General features: G+C 37.0%; 1 protein-coding gene and 1 long non-coding RNA gene across 4 annotated transcripts in view; one reads left to right on the top strand and one right to left on the bottom strand.

The window, feature by feature from the left end:
- The window catches only part of LOC116539380, a 32,512-nt gene extending 25,070 nt beyond the window's left edge, over window positions 1-7,442 (top strand). Inside the window, exon 4 of the long non-coding RNA XR_004264022.1 lies at window positions 7,365-7,442. This is a non-coding gene — a long non-coding RNA (uncharacterized LOC116539380). The remainder of the gene's footprint in view (window positions 1-7,364) is intronic.
- PPARG (peroxisome proliferator activated receptor gamma) overlaps window positions 1-18,059 on the bottom strand; it is a 142,013-nt gene that overhangs the window by 91,865 nt on the left and 32,089 nt on the right. The window lies entirely within an intron of this gene.

Below are 18,059 nucleotides of genomic sequence, written 5' to 3'. Positions count from 1 at the left end.
GAAAAGGAAAAAAAAAAAAAAAGGTATATATCTTCAGCATCAGACTTTCTTAAGTACATTTCTTTCCTCTGTTTATTGAATGTTCACATCATGAAACACTTACATATCTAAGTTTCTCTTTTTTCAACTATTTTTAGATAATTTTATTTCAACTTCACTTTTCTCCATTTTCCTTGGCCCTATGGACAGTTACAAATGGGAAACCCACCCCATGGTTCTTCAAATATCTAATCCTTTTTATTGCATATACAAAACCACTTACCAACCCCTAATAATATAACTCATGCTTTGGTCTTACCCGACTATTTCCACTAACAGACATTTTCAGTGTTTAGCAGGTAGTTATTCCTAAATTACAGGTTCTTCCAAAGTTATGTTATATATCTGCATAGCTTTAGGAAAAGAGTCCAAGATTCCTGACAGGTTTGTGGACTAATAAACCACATTCCAACTATCTAGTTTGTTCTTTATACTCACGGAGTACTTTTCTTCATATACCTCTAGGAAGTAAGATGTTACATTTTATTTTTAAAAACATGCGCCTTATTTTAATAAACTTTTCAGTTGAAACATTTGGAAAAATTTTATTGAAACACAAAGGGAAGGAGGGGATGATGAAAACTTGAACAAGAAATAACTTTTACAACTCTAAAGTAAGCACCTCTCCCCCTGCCATAAAAATAAAAATAAAATTGAGACTTAACTCAGTCCTCCTTCTAATTATGTTTTTGTTATCTATTACACACAGTCAGATGAATAGCTCAAAATGCCTACAGTAACTCTGGGCAAGTTGACAAATATCCTACACATTGAAATGAGAAGAGGGAAGGAGGCCAGATTGCTTAATTGTTACTTGGGAATTCGAGGAGGTAGACAAGCCAAAATCTGTATGGGGATCCAAAGAGCACAACTCCTTCCTTAGGCAGCAGGAGAAAACAATGGGCCAGCTTCTCACTCTGTGTAATCACATAGGATGATTCCATTGTATAGCCCATTGTTTCTTCCATGTACTGCCTGAAGGGGAAGTATATTGTTATCTATGGGAGCACTTCCATAAGAGAGTTACATAGGATGAGAAGACAGCCTCTGGGAGATTAATGAATGATGGGCATTCAGTCTCATATGGAACTTTCAGATAAACACTTTGAGAACTGTGTACCTGAAAGACCTATGCAGTAAGGTCAGGAAGAATTGGTGAGACAAGCAATATGCTACATATGCCACGCTGAATAAAGGGGCTTTGTAAGAGTATTTGAGGAGGGGAATCACTAGGAGGTAGAGATTCACAGATAACAGAAATGTGAGGATGGGACTGTAATGTGTGCCAGAAATCTTAGAGAACATTTAATCTAACACCCTCTTTATTTATAGATGGGAAAACTGAGGCACGAAGTGGTTAAGTGACTTGCCCAAGGCCTTGCCAAAGTAGAGTCAGTGACAAAGTCAAAGCTAGCATGCACGATACTGCAGTTATTGGATCCATTCTTTGGTTCCACTAAAAGTATTTTTTCAACTGTCTTCTGACCTTGGAAGGGTCAAGGGAAAAAATAACTAATACCTAAATATTTTTAGGAGTTCTAGAACTCTTTATAAAAAGCCTTTGAAACAGCATTATTGATGTATATTTTACACAGCATAAAGTTCACCATTTCGAATGTGCAATTCAATGACTTTTAGTAAATTTACCAAGTTTTGCAACCATCACCATAAATCAGTTTTAGAACATTTCATCACCTAGTAAGATCTGTCAAGCTGATTTACAATCAAATGCTAATTCCTAGCCCCAATCCCAGACAGCTATTAATCTATTATATTTTTCTGCCTCTACAGATTTGCTGCTTTTATCAGACATTTCAAATAAACAGAATCATATAATATATGGTCTCATATATCTGGGTTTTTTTCACTTAGCATAATGTTTTTGAGGTTCTGAGGTTGAGTTTGGAAGTTCAGGTTGTGGCATGTGTCCGCAGTTCATGCCTGTTTATTTTATTTTTTTTGAGACAGAGTCTCATTTTGTCACCCAGGCTGGAGTGCAGTAGTGTGATCTAGGCTCACTGCAAACTCTGCCTCTCGGGTTCAAGCAATTCTCCTGCCTCAGCCTCCCAAATAGCTGGGATTATAGGCGCCCACATCATGCTCGGCTAATTTTTGTATTTTTTTTTTTTTCCAGTAGAGATGGAGTTTCACCATGTTGGCCAGGCTGGTCTCGAACTCCTGACCTTAGGTGATCCACCTTCCTTGGCCTCCAAAGGGCTGGGATTGTAGGCATGAGCTACCACGCCGGGCCCATGCCTGTTTATTGCTGAATTGCCTAGATTAGGCTGTGTATCGATATAGCACATTTTGTTTATCCATTCAGTTGATGGACATTTATTTAGATTGTTTCCGATTTTTGAGGAAAACTTTTTAATTCTGTTTTCAATTTTATCTTCATTTTAATGACATAAAATGTATAAGAATGCATATTTTAGATTATCTGAATGATTTATAACTGAATAAAGACAAGCAGTTTCAGTGCCACAGTTTCTATCTGTGATTTCATTGGTGCCCAATATTACAACTTCAGTTGTCTAAGGTTAGTGAAAAAAGAACAAAGGTAAACTTGTAATATGTAAATGATTCATCTAAGTTAACTGAAGTTCAATCTAGATCCAGTAATACCGTAGAAAGGAATGTTTCACAGAAGAGTTGAAAAAGAAAAAAGCCTTGGAAAAATTTAATCAGATATGGCATTAAGCAGCAAAAGGTGTTGAATCTCCAAAAGTCTGTGCTGTAGCAGTCATTTCCATATTTGTACCTTTAATATTAAGGGCTTCACCACTTATTTTAAATTTTATTTTGATTGTAGAGATATAAAAGAGCTATAAACATAGTTTACAACTTGTTTTACATATATTTAAGTTAGCTTTAATAAAAATTATGTGAACACTGAGAATCGTAAGAAATTTTTTCCTTGAAGTCTGTGCTGTACTCAAGCAATTGTAAGATATATATAGTAATAAAATAACTGAAACAGAATTTAAAGCCTTTCTAATCCTGTCATAATATAAATAAAGACAAAAGAGGAAACACAACTTGTGCAAAAATCACACAACCAGTTAATGACAGCTGGGTCTAAAACACAGCTCATCAGTGTCATGGTTACAAAATTTAGTACAAGTTGTATGTTGTTAGTCTCATTGAGCGTTTAGTCATTTTATAAACAAGACATTTATTAAAATTGAGACATGAAACAGATTCATTTTCTAAGTCATGTTTTCCTACCTATGTCTGAATAACGACTGCATTCCAAACCTTTAGTTTAGGACCTAAGATCTGGTATCTACAGAGTTGGCAGAGGGAAGTGAAATGTTTTAGCTAACTTTAAGACTGAAGAGGCAGAAGGATATACATTTGTCCTTCCATATGCGTGAATGAAGGATTGGTCCCAGGACCCCTGTGGATACAAAAATCTAAGATACTCAAGTCCCTAATCTAAAGTAGTGTGATATTTGAACATAACCTATGCACATTCTCCCATATACTTTAAATTATCTCTAGATTACTTATAATAACCAATGTAATGTAATGCTATGTAAGTAGTTGTTTATACTAAATTTTAAATATTTTATTTTTAATTATATTGCTATTTTTACTTATTTTTTAAAAATATTTTTGATCCATAGTTGGTTGAATCCATGGGTGTGAAACCCACGGACAGGGAGGGCCAACTGCAAATGGAAAAAACAGAAGAGCCAGGCTCGACTTTCAGCTCCACCACTAACTCAGTTTATGAATTCAGGCAAGTTGCAACAGCTCTGCTCTTAAGTCCCCATTTTCTCAAGGAGAGATAGGAAAAGGAGAGTAGATTAGATGGCTTCTAAGATTTTCTTTGAGCTCTACGTTTGATGAATTTCAACTGTTAAAAGGAATCTTCTATTATAAACTCTAGTCTCTATTCAGAATCAGCCTAACCTTTGCAAAACTTAACAATATTATTGCTATACTCTGCCCACACACCCACCTGTCCTCCCACATTTTTTTCGCTATTTCCTAACACATAAGTTATACTCAGAACAATGAACCTACTCACTCCTAAGTGCCTACAGTATATAGTAAGTGCTCAAGAAATACTGAATAGATGCATTCATGTAGAAATGAATGCATATCTTCTCATTTTCTGCCATCCACTAGGACTTGTTTCTGGCTTCTTGTTCTTACTTATGCTATAATACAATGAGATGTTTTTATTGGTTGGCACAAAGTAAATGCTCTTTGAATGCCAATTCATCAGTTCTTAGCCCTAGTAACTCATCATATATGGAATCAATACCACATAATTCAGACCTAATATGTTTCACATGCATTTGTTTTATTTCTCCAAGTATAGTATTAAGTCCTTTGAAGACATGAAAGAGTATGCCTTTTACTTCATTTACAATTCTTAGCGCAGCATTAGGTGTTCAAGACTTGATTGAGTGATTGATTGCTAAACTGCAGACAGATAAACAACCGTATTTTTAAAGGCCTTCAGGAGAGTACCCTATTCAAACTTAAATATTCACAAGAAGCTCAGCCCCCTTGCTTTAGTTTCAGAAGAGGTTGTAAGAAAGATAATTATCAATCTTTGCATAATGTCTTTATAAAAATCTAAAAACCTTTATTTACAATATTCTTCTTCCTTACCTTCTTTTCCCAGCTAAATAATCAGTTGTTCACAACTAGTTCCTGAGACCTGATTCATTTCTCAGTACTTTAAACAAAATAAAGGCACTTTACTACTGAGTATTAAAAAATAATAGCTATCAAATCTGGAGGACTCTAAAGGAGAATTTATCCACAGCAAGTCTTCTAGTAGATAAAATTAAATTTCAAAGTAAATTATTAAGGTAATCAGCAGGGATGTTCAGCTAATCATTTTCAAAGAAGAACAAAGTTATCAAGAATAAAGTAAATGTTTCCATTTTTCTAAAGAACTATTATCTTCCATCTTTTTTTTTCTCTGAAGTGCTTCTAGTAGATGTCAGCATCACTAGTCCTCAGAGTATCAAGAGGTGAAAACTCACAACATGAAAAACCTCAGACAGGAAGCTTAACGTTAGTGTTGCATAAAAGATACCACAAACGCCTGACCTGGTTATCCTCTTCCTCCCCACAACTCCCCAAGAGCAACCAGCATTAATCTGGTATCTTGTGATGTTCAGAATGTGTTCACAAACCAATTTTCAGCTCGACTTTCATCATATTATGGAGAATTCAGATCAGTAGCTCTTTGGTTCCAGCACTGTCTCAACCATAGTATCATTTGCCCTTTAATATATTTTCATAATTCCCACTTCTTACGCTTCCTGATTAATGTATCTGAGATAAAGAGATTAAATTAAGATGGGCATATACCTCCTTACCCAAACTGGGACACTTTAAAGAGTGAAAGAGGACACTACTAAAAAGTCACACTGGGACAACCAGCAAAAGCCAGGACTGTCACAAACCAGGATATACCATCACTTTAAGATTAAGCAAGGTAAGGAAATTTAGAGAGGACAGAGGTGTCATGATGTCTTGGGTGCTGGCAACTAGAAACTAGGTCAACGCTGCCATCGTTGTTTTGTTTTTTTTCCCCACGTGGCCTTCCAGTTCTAATGATTAGCTCATTGATCTAGGAATCATATTAATACTCTCATTGGAAATCTATAATTAGAATGCAGTGCGGTGAATTTTCTTTGCTTTTCTTCTTTTTTTTACCTTTGAAGGTTCACACAGGGCAGTTGTTTTGTAAAGGAGAGTGGGGATTGCAAAGTTTTTGCCCTGGGCTCTCTTGCATTAAGAATTGTTGCATCTGGCCTCTTTTCAAGCAACCAGATGTGAAGTAAGTAATGCAGTTTAGATAACAAATCTCATTTTAATACCTTTCAACATAAATAACAACAGTCAATTTGCATATTTCAAGGCTTCCAAGAAGTGAGAGACATTCACCACACAGGAACCACAGTCTAGAAAACTGCTAGAGAAAATAAGTGTCCTATTAAAAATATTTTTAAATGGTTAAAACTGATTATTTCAATGAAGGCGGTAAAATAAAGCTTGATTTGATGACTACAAGTAATCAAAGCATCACAGTAGCAAAACATAGAATAATTCAATTCAGTAAATTCTGAACACTTTGGAAGTCTGAACCATAATCCTTAGCTATTGAAATGATTATATTCTGGAATTACTATCAACTCTGACAAGTCTGTAAACACCATCTAAGGCAACACATGCTTTGATGGTATCAGTGCTCACATATTATTTGCAGAGTATACAGAGCTCTAATATAGACTAAAAAACTCGATAGTGAATTCTTAACAATGTACTGTTTCTACCAATCTGAAACTGCAAGTAAATGCATTAAACTATCTTAAAAGAAAACTAACAGTAATTTCTATTACTCCCAATTTTGCCATCTTGATCCATTATGATAGGTCTTGTGACTCATCACAGTAGGCCAGTCTAAAGACAGTTCATGCCATTTAAATCCATAGTCATCAGTAAAACTAAGTATGGCAATAAACAAAATAAAGAATAAAAAAATTCAGAAATAAACTTAGAGCAAATGCAGATGTTAAAATGTAATGATCTAGGTGGTAGGATAACAGAGATAAAAATGTATTATGTCAATAGCTGAAGTACATGTTGGTACCTAAAGTGTCTACTGGAGCAGTGCAGGACAGTGTGGCTTTGACCACAAAGTATAAAATAATCAGTAACATTTGTATAGTTTTTTAGAGTTCACTGAGCACTTTTACATATATTATTTATTTCATCTTGAGAAGTAGAAATTATTATCGCTTCTCAGACTTTTGGCTAAGATCAAGTGAGAAGTAGGAATTATTCTCATTTTATTGAAAACTGAGGAATTTCACAGAACCTAAGTAACTTGGCCCAGATCATTCAACCACGGAGTAAAATCTAAACTTAAAAAATGTAACCCAAGTCAGCTGGGCACAGTGGCTCTCAAGCCTGTAATCCCAGCACTTTGGGAGGCTGAGGAGGGTGGATCACTTGCGGTCAGGAGTTTGAGACCAGCCTGTAATTCTGGCTACTTGGGAGGCTGAGGCATGAGAATTGCTTGAATCCGGAAGGCAGAGGTTACAGTGAGCCGTGATCACAACACTGCACTCCAGCCTAGGTGACAGAGCAAGACCCTGTCTCAAAAAAAAAGAAAGAAAGAAAGAAAAAAGAAAATTTAACCCAAATTAACAAACATTTGTTGAGTGAATCGGGTCAAATAACTTTGCTATTTAAGAGACACTGTGGAAAACATTATACAAAGAAGTATGAGCCTGCTCTTCAGGAACTTGTAATCTTCTGGGAGAAAGAAGCTGCAAAGAGGTGAAAAGTTAAGTAATGATACATGATTTGAATTAAGAATTGTAGCCAATAATAGAAGAGCTGCCACAAGGCAGCACCTGGTTAACTGCCAGATAATGTAAAAAGGCCGAAGCTTCACAGGGACTCAGAAAAACCCACCAAAATGGGATGGTTAGGCAAAATGCTTAATGGAAGAAAGGGACCTGTATAGAGGGCAGGATTCAGATTCTAACAGTATGGCCTTTTGAAAGGCAGCGACCATGCAGCTAGGCTGTTTCCTATCTGTGTCTCTCAATAGAACCTCAGTCACTAATGTGATATGAGTAAAGACTGTTGTCTGACTAACCGATGAAATGACTGGCAACTAAATGAACGAGCACACAGAGAGGAGGTGCAGAGCCTTCTGGGCGAGTTGGGGGGCATGAGCATGATGTGGAAGTATGAATGTGAACCTATTACCATGCTTTACCACAGCTCAGAACGTGGCTTAGCCAACGTTCCACAGCAAGAGGGCACGGCAAACACTGGAATATAGGTCTCCTGACTCCCAGAAGAAAGAATGTTGGCTTTAAAATTAGATATACCCAAGCTAGAAGCCCTGTGCCAGTGGTGTGACTTTGGGCAAGCTATTTAACTTCTTTCTGTTTCCTCAGTTGTAAAAGAGGATTATTGTGATGATTATAAGAAATAATATTAAAGAGAATAATGTAGAGCACTTAGAATGTAGAGCACTTACTGTATGCTTGGCATACAGTAAATTGAAACACTAGCTTCCTTCTCCCCATATACACTTTAAAGGGTGTTTTTGTTTGTTTTTAAAAGGCCCACTTTAGTATTGCTACCACTGGAAAGATTCCCTATGCAGTTGGCTCATGACTTAATTTACTCAAACCTAATTTAGACATAACTTTTCAGATTTTTTATTTTTATTATTTTTTGTATTTTTAGAGACAGGATTTCACTCTGTTACCCAGGCTGGAGTGCAATGGTATGAACATGGCTCATCGCAGCCTTGACCTCCCGGGCTCAAGTGATCCTCCCTCAGCCTCCCAAGTAGATGAAACTACAGGTATGCATTCCACCATGCCCAATCGAGTTTTAAAAATTTTTGTAGAGATAGAGGGTCTCACTGTGTTTCACAAGCTGGTCTTGAACTCCTGGGCTCAAATGATCCTCCCGCCTCGGTTTCCCAAATTGCTGGGACCATAGGCGTGAGCCACCGTGCCCAGCCTTCAGATGATTCTTTACTGTATACATGTCTACTTGCAATGGTAGTAGAATAATTTTGAAATCACTGCCCTATATATGGAGTCAGTGATCGGTAATTAAAGACTATATTTGGATGACATTAATATTTTGAGGAATGTACTGATATACCTAGGCCTCTGGGTGGAATTACATAACAATCTACTTATTAAACAAAAACAAATGCTATATAACTGTGATTAACTATTAAAAACCCTAACACACTGAAAGTTGTTCCTCTACCTTTAGAACAAATGGGCAAATGCTAAGGAGGAAAAGGCAGTTAAAAACTTATTTATTTATTTATTTATTTAATTTATTTATTTTTTTTTTGAGACGGAGTGTCGCTCTTGTTACCCAGGCTGGAGTGCAATGGCGCGATCTCGGCTCACCGCAACCTCCGCCTCCTGGGTTCAGGCAATTCTCCTGCCCCAGCCTCCTGAGTCACTGGGATTACAGGCACGCGCCACCATGCCCAGCTAATTTTTTGTATTTTTTAGTAGAGACGGGGTTTCACCATGTTGACCAGGATGGTCTCGATCTCTTGACCTCGTGATCCACCCGCCTCGGCCTCCCACAGTGCTGGGATTACAGGCTTGAGCCACCGCGCCCGGCCAAAAACTTATTTATTTTTAAAAGCACCTTCCAGAGCATTTCCTGGGATAATCTTCAACATTTTCTGTATCTATAGTGTAATGTTATTTGCTATTCAAAAATAAAACTAAGATACTAAAAGTTCTTGAATCATCAATTCAGGGCTATCTAAATTCAATTTAAATTTTATTTCACCCTATAATATCTACCAAGACAGAAAAATGGCTTAATATGTTGAGGAAAGATTTCACACAGGCAGAAATGAAAAGGGTTTTTGGTTGACTAGGTTAAGCAGAAATTTAAATTTTGTTTTGCCAAGAACAATGTATGCATTGTACATTCCAGTTCCTCATGATTTCACATGACTAGATTCTGGCAAAAGAATTGGAAAAAATGCTTAATTTGACAATCATTAATACATAACATCTCAGCACATATAGTTTCAAATACTATGGATATGTTAAGACCAAATTTATATCTCTGCCTCAGTTCTCTAGTTTAAACCTTGACACTACATAAAAATATCTATTTGGTAACTCCATTGAAATATCTCATAGGCAACTCCAACTCAACAGGTTAAAAACTGCATTCATCCTCTACTCTCTAAAACTGGTCCTCCTTCAATGAGCCCTATCTTAGTAAATGCCCCACCAATCTCCCAGCTGATCATTGCCAAAAATTAGGGAGTCATAATTTACAGCCCAGATAACCCCATCAAACCAATCACCATGTCCTTTTGATTCTACTTATTAAATGTTTACATTCAGCCACATGTCTTAATCTTTTCCACTTATCAACTGGAATCCAAAGACACTTTCTCTCACATGCACCTTTCTGTAGCCTCCTACCTGGCGTCCTGTCTGCCAGCCTCTCCTCTCCAACCAGCTCTACATACTGCAGCCAGCATGATGCAAATCACCTATTTAAACTCTATTTTGACTTTTGATTGTCTTAAATCCTGAATAATCTATTTCTTGCTTCTCTCTGAAGCCTCACTGGATTCGTTTTCTCCAATTAAATCAGTGAGTAAACTCAGCTGTTTCCCACATCAGAGCCTTCACATCTTATTTCCTCCATCTGTAACATAGTTCTTCTTGCAACCCTCTTAAGGTAACTCCAATTCACTCTGCGACTGTCAGCAAAAAAACCACCTCCCAAACTCTCACTCTAGCTTAACTCATCCTATGCAACTGCTCTCATTCTGCACAACTCATACTGCCATTTCTTTTCCTCACAGCACTCATCACTTTAGTTAATACTTGTTCATTTTCTGCTTTCCTCACTACCTGCACACTTAATGAAGACAGAATCATTGCAGGATCTTTACAGTAACACAACATTGAGTAAAGTTTTGGAAGACAAGTTTTAGTGTTCATTTTAACTTGCTGTGTTATCTTGGGCAAGTCATTTCTATCTTACTAATGTAAGAAACCAAAGTCTTACTCCAGGAAAATGTCCTTGAATTGTGAAATCTGGGCTTTACAATAACCTTTTAGATTATTGTTGATATAAAAACAGAGTATTTTAAAATTCTAAAACTCTCAGAGCCCAAGAATATATTTGTGGATCTCTAGGAATCTGTGGATCTCAGTTTGGGAAAGAGATGGTCTCTTCAAGGTCTAAAATTTCTCATCATTCTGAGAAAGGGGATTTTATTTTCTTGAATGTTTCACAGTGAATCATACCCTAAATGAGGGCTTGTTAAAATGAGATATGGAAGGGAATATAAGGAATTCCACAGCATCAATGCATCCAGAAGAATTCTTTCAGTTGAAGAACGACAGATTCTCAAGTGATTTCAGCAACAGCACAAAAAACATTTGACCTTAATTCAATGTATGTGACAATGGAAGGCTGACAGCATTTATCTGTGCTCAAATAAAATCGTCTTTTTGACTTTGTGGAGAAATATGGGAGAAAATCAATTTCAAAGTGAGAGAACAACAGAAATCCAATTTAAAAATGAACAAAAGTCTCGAATAGACATTTCTCCAAAGAACACATATAAATGACCAACAAGCACATGACAAGATGCTTGACATCAGTAGTCATTAGTAAAATGCAAATCGAAACCACAATGAGATAACACCTCACACCTAGGATGGCTATGATATATATATATATTTTTAAAAAGGTGTAGAGATGTAGAGACATTAGAACCCACATATATTGCTGGTGGAAATGCAGAATGGTGTGGTAGCTGTGAAAAGCAGTTTGGCATTGCTTAAAAAGCAAAACGGAATTACCATATGAAACAGCATTTCACTCCTGGGTATATACACAAAAGAACTGAAAGCAGGGACTAAAACAGATACTTGAACACCAATATTTACTGCAGCATTACCTGCAGTAGCAAAAGGCAAAAGCAATCCAAGTATCCATCAATCCAAGTATTCATTTCTCCATCAATGAATGGAGAAACACAATGTAGTATATCCATGCAATGGAATATTACTTAGCCATAAAAAGGAATGGCATTCTGATACATGCTACAACACGGATGCACCTTGAAGACACTGCACTGAATGAAATAAGCCATATAAAAAAGGACAAATATTATAAGAGTCCACTTATATGAAATAACTGGAATACGCAAATCCATAGAGACAGAAAGTAGAACAGAGGTAACCGTGGCTGTGGAGTGGGTGATGTGGAATTGTTGTTTAATGGGTATAAAGCTTCTGTTTTGGGTGATGAAAAAGCTTTGGAAATAGACAGGGGTGACAGTTGTATAACACCGTGAATGTAATCAATGCCACTGAGCTATACACTTAAGATGGTTAAAATGGTAAATTTTATGTTAAATATGTTTTACCACAGTTAAAAAAATGAGAGAATGGGCAAATTGTTTTACCGGTTGGACATCTAAAACTGCTAATCTGTTAAAGATCTAAGAGAGATATAAAATACACAACATGTTTTTCACAGGAAAATTTGTTGTACAATCAAGGATCTCAAGAATTAGCAGTAATAAGTGTACAACTAATATCTAGTCTACCTGCTCTTTTTAGAATTATAGCAGTCCCACAACTGGTTTATACTTACCAAGCAGGACAAACTTTAATTCTACAGCTCATGTTAATTATTAATCCTCCTTAGTCATGAATGCTAAAAGTCTCAAAGATAATTGATCAACAGTTGAACTACAAATCAAAGTAGAAATTCTGATTTCCTATTATCCTTCTTATCCCCCTCTAGTGAAGATGACAATGAGTGATTAAGTGACATCAGAATCAAAGACAGAAAAGTGAGAGCACTATTACTCTACACAGTAGGTTCTAAGAGCAGAACTTAATACTATTTATACCCATTTTACCTTCCCAGCACACATATTTTGTAAGGCAAACAGAGCTTTTCAAATGCCATGTAGATACTAAAGAAGTATTCTTATTTGTTCAGTTTACTTGCTTGCTTTGTTTGTGTAACAAAGGACACTCATAAATTTCAACTTGATGAGTGATGCTGATTAGAAGCAAGTGCCATTCTTGGCTGAAAAATGCTGGGATTTTTAACACCTCTTTTGTAATGTGAATTTATTTTCTGAAGAACTTTCCTGAACCTAAGTAAACTGTCCTACGGAACAATTGTCACTATTATTCCTTGCTCCTGGAGGACGGATTCTCTACCTCTTCAGACTGTGGGTCTGAAGCCTTCCTCAACAGTGCCAAAAAAGCATCTGTGCCAGCTGCCTCGGTAGTTCTCTGCTGTGGTCTTCATTCTCTTTTGGTTTGGGCTTCTCATTCTCTTCAAAAAACCTGCCAACTAGACTATGTCTCTTGTTTTTCTCAGGGTGCGTGGAATCAAACTGCTGAGTGGAAAAAGGCGACTACTCATAATAAAGATTCTGTTCTTTAGGCTTCTCTTTACTGGACTTCTTACTAAATGACCAGAGGCCATGAGCTCAAATTATCTCAATATAAAGAAAATGCTTGTTGGTGACCTCATTTGCCAAGGTTCCACTTAGACTGCTAATTTACAGATGGTTTGAAAACTCTTAAGCCCAGAAAACTGGAACCCAAGTGGTGATGCTGCCTGCGGTGAGGCAAACGAAACAGCTAAAATAAAACCAGCAGCAGAATAAAGGGGAAGCAGCAAACTGGGTCAAAACATCCAGTCTCCTTCTCTTTTACCACCTGACTCTTCACTCTACCTCTTGTATTTTATATTACAAGATAATCTCTTTCAAGGTAACTCCCAAGTATGTCATAGTAAATTAGTCATTCTTTTAAAATACCCTGTGATAATGCAGATTTTGAAAAAAATAAACAAATAGTTAAAATTGTTAAAACTGAACAAACCTTTAAAGGAGGAAAAAAATTAATCAAAACATTCCTTCAAGTTCACAGTCTCACAGGATAGCTATGTCACTATCTAGAATCAAAACCCAGGATATCTGTACAGCCTCCACTGAACACTCTATGTTTGAATCCCTGGTTGCCATCTATGGCTGTACCACCCTGGACATGCCCGATCTGAATACTTGGTTGTCTTGATCAGTATTAATTTCTAACCAAGAACCAAACAGTCAAGGGTTAAAATCGCCTCTTTTTTTTTGTATCCTATATAAACAAATACTCTAAATCTCTCTCTACCTAGGGAAAGGAAAGCTCAAGGATAATCTATGAGCTTGAAGTCTGGTACTGAAAAAGAGACAAAGACATCTTTAAACATCTACTAGCAGCACGGTGTACAACTTTGGCCCTATTTCTTAATCAGAAAGATGAAAAGAATGAGTGACCTCCAAAACAGCACTATGTAAAACTAGTAATATTCTGGAAAGTATATAAAAACATGTATTTGGACAAACGTTCTTGCAGTCAATTTTCTCATTTGAGAACATTAACCAGAGATGTATCTGTTGATTTTATTACAGCTGTAACTTTTCCACTGTATTAAGTATTAAAGTTAAAAGTTGGCTTGCTGTTTCAGTGGTCTGGAAAAAGCATATTGTGTATCACTGGACTGCTGTAAATTTAAATCCATTTCCTCTATTTCTCAGGTCATCTTGGCAGAATAATTCTAACTAAAAGTGCAATAAACTGTATAGTCATACTTCAGGGTTTTAACAACTTGATCTGCCATATTTGGGGGTATGAAGTGGAGTAGCAATAACTCATAAGGAAGTAAAAGGTATTATGGTGACATTTTGTAACCTTTAGTTAGCCGGAAGACAAGTGAAGTCATGTGTTTAAGATGGGAAGCATTACTAAATTTGGGATGACTTCTTGTGGTTTTCTTTTTCTTACATCAGCATCACTAAAATTTATTCAGAAATAAATTTGTTTTTCTAAATCATTTTTCCACTGCAATACAAAACACAATTTCTTTTTATAAAGGAAATACTATTGGTAACATTTAAATTAATGAATGATAGAAAGCTAGAATACTAATTTTTAGGTTACTACAAAAGCTATTTTTGAAAATCCTGTGATTTCCACTGACAGTCAATTCACTAGTTCCCTTTTTACAAAAAGTCAACATAGCAACCAAATGAAAAACCAATCTGAGTGATACAAATATAGACAATACAGACAAGTGACTGCCTTTTGCACAATTAACATGTCCCTGAAATGTCATGGAAGAGATTGAGAAAAAAATCAAAGAGGAGAAAAAGAATGGGAAGAGTTCTATACAAAGCCTTATTTGTTGTTGTTGAGACAGAGTCTTGCTCTGTTGCCCAGGCTATAGTGCAGTGCCATGATCTCAGCTCACTGCAACCTCTACCTCCCAGGTTCAAGCAATTCTCCTGCCTCAGCCTCCCAAGTATCTGGGACTACAGGTGCACACCAACACACTAGCTCATTTGTTTGTTTGTTTGTTTGTTTATTTTTCAGACGAAGTCTCACTCTTGTCATGCAGGCTGGAGTGCAATGGTGTGATCTCGGCTCACTGCAATCTCCGCCTCCCAGGTTCAAGTGATTCTCCTGCCTCAGCCTCCCAAGTAGCTGAGATTACAGGCACTCACCACCACATCTGGCTAATGTGTTGTCTAAGACCTCAGCTTTCAAAACATCCTTCAATCAATGCTAATGACACCCAAATCAAAGAGTCTGATTCTAAAATCTGCACTGAGGGCTGATCAGCTAACTTCACATTTTCATCAAACCCAAAAATAAAGCTCATCTCTCTTCCTCTCCAAACAGTCTCTCTTCCCAATTTAATACCTCCAGCTCTCTATCAGCAAAAAATTCATTTTTCACTTTTTAAGATCCCCTTTATTTTTTACTCAATCATCAAATCGTATAAGCTATCAAAATCTCTCTTTTAGTTGGGCACAGTGGCTCATGCCCATAATCTCAATACTTTGGGAAGCTGAGGTGGGAGGGTAGCTTGAGTTCAGGAGTTCAAGACCAGGCTGGTCAACACAGTGAGACTCCATCTCTACAAAAAAATACAAAAAATTAGCTAGGCATGGTATTATATGCCTGTAGTCCCAGCTACTGGAGAGGCTGAGGCAGGAGGATCACTCGAGCCCGGGAGGTTGAGGTTGCAGTGAGCCAAGATGGCACCGCTGCACTCCAGCCTGAGCAAAAGAGTGAGATCCTGTCTCAAAACAACCACCAAAACCAAAAAACCGCTCTTTCACTTGTGTCTTCCAAACACAGCTTTTGTCTTGTCACTCCTACCCCCAAATCTTCCCAGACCAATACCTCCCAGACGAAGTCCAAACTCCTCAATCTTTGATATCTTTTGATAGCTTGAAACTCTTTCCCCATGATGCTTCTCATGTTTAAAATTTCCAACTTCTTCCTTCTCATGTATCCACATCCTTACTTAAGGGTTCAGCTCAGTACAACCATCTCATGAAGCAACTACTGACCATTCCAGTTCTGCATATGTATCTCCTTCTCTGAACTTTCACTGCATGCTTATCATCAATCACATATTGCCTGGCTCTATTATTTAATTCTTCAGTTGTAAGTATTGTCTTTGAAACAAGACCGCAATCAAGGAATATGTCACAATTCTATTTTGTCTGAAACAGTGCTGCATACATAAAGATAGTGCAATAACTACTTGTTTAACAAATAACACAAATAGGAACCAAAAAATGTAAATGCCAATAACTAGTCTAGTTTTCATGTGATTTAGAAACCCTGCTTCAAACGCTAAAGAATGCTAGAAGGCTCTAACCAGTCTTTGAACTGAATATTCCACACCCCTAAATTAAAAGTAGCTAGTAAAGGAATCTATGCATTTTTATGGATTCATTTTCAATATCTGCAACAAAAAAGTTTATGCAAAGATCAAATCTACAAAATTGTAAATACATATCTCTCATGCAAATTCTTAATTCAATTCTGTAGCATGCTTTGCATCACATGTTGGTATATTTTAAAATAATATTTAGTCAAGGTTGCTAATACTACTATGATTAATTAGTAGAAACAAACACATATCTGAAAATGTTCAGTGACACTACAATTTTATCACTTGCATTATATTTTCTAGGAATTGTGTCGAAGATGGTCTCTGTTCTCAAGAAGCACACTATAAAAAATGTCAAATCAACAATAGTGTGAAACTCAATCCATCCCAGTCAGAAACTCAGTGCTATGAGAGGACACTGAGCAGCCTGGTGTGTCTGACCCGTAAGACTTGTGGGAGCAGGTGGAGGTGATGACACCAAGGAGGTAGGCTGGGTGGACCACAAAGCCTCTTAATGCTCTCTGAAAGGGGATAAAATATAACTGTGGACTGGAGGATGATGGCAACGATGGACTGCTGGGTCAAAGAGATAATCTACGATAACCCAAATGAAGAATAAGGAAAATCTGAACTAAAACAATAATCGACGGAAATAAAATGGTTAGAAAAATTTATAGTAGCAGTGATCAGTAGGTTCCTATAAAGATTTTGTGTCTCCCTCCACCCCCACCCTACGGTACCTGGCACCTGGGGGTAGAAGTGTACCAAAAAAATAAATTCTTCTTAGACTCTCATCTGCTGTTGCTATTACTTTTATTCCAAAGTCTGATCCACAAATTAGTTACCCCATATATATTAAGAACTTAATTATTCATTAGTGAGACTTTTTGTAACTTCCATGTTTCACTTAGAGGGAAGCAAGATACTCCACCACATGCCAGCCACCACTCACCCCAGGCCAGCTGATCTTTAGAAGGACATAAACTTAAAGGAAGTGAGTCTACACCATCGGACACAGAGGCCACACATTTTAAAAGAGTGACTGTTGTCATTAAGCACAAGGCCAGATTTTCCTGGTAAATATGTGGTAGGGTATTGATGTAGGGGGTATTGATGTGGGCCTCTAATATCTCACACTTTTCATGTGGGTTTATAACATAAAAGAGAAAACTGAACTAATTAACATGATGAAGGAGCTTAATGCTTTTCCTAAACAAAAACATTTAAAAGGTACTGGATCATTGCAGATTCTTTGAACTCACATCACATAGATAAACATTTAAAAAGTAATTTACGTTTTGTTTCTTTTCTTTTTCCTTTTATTTTCTTTTTTAGAGACAGGGTCTCACTCTGTCCCTTGGGCTAGAGTGCAGTGGTGCAATCATGGCTCACTGCAGCCTCGACCTTCTGGACTCAAGTGATCCTTCTGCTTCAGTCACCCGAGTAGCTGGGATTACTGGTGGGTGCCACCAAGCTTGGCTAGTTTTTTTATTTTAATTTTAATTTTTGCAGAGACAGGATCTGACTACATTGCTTAGGCTGGTCTCCAACTCTTAGCCTCAAGTCATCCTCCTGCCTGGGTCTCCCAAACTGCTAGAATTATAGGTATGACCCATCCACTGGGCCTCCCAAACTCCTGGGATTACAGATGTGACCCACCCACTGTGCCTGGCCTGTATTTCTTATGGTAATATATTATTGTGGGGTCTGAAATGGAAATAAATAAATGGAGAAAT

Source organism: Sapajus apella, unplaced genomic scaffold, assembly GCF_009761245.1.
Source record: "Sapajus apella isolate SASKATOON/1434 unplaced genomic scaffold, GSC_monkey_1.0 scaffold128, whole genome shotgun sequence".
Lineage (NCBI taxonomy): Eukaryota > Metazoa > Chordata > Mammalia > Primates > Cebidae > Sapajus > Sapajus apella.
This window is presented reverse-complemented; position numbering and strand designations above follow the sequence as displayed.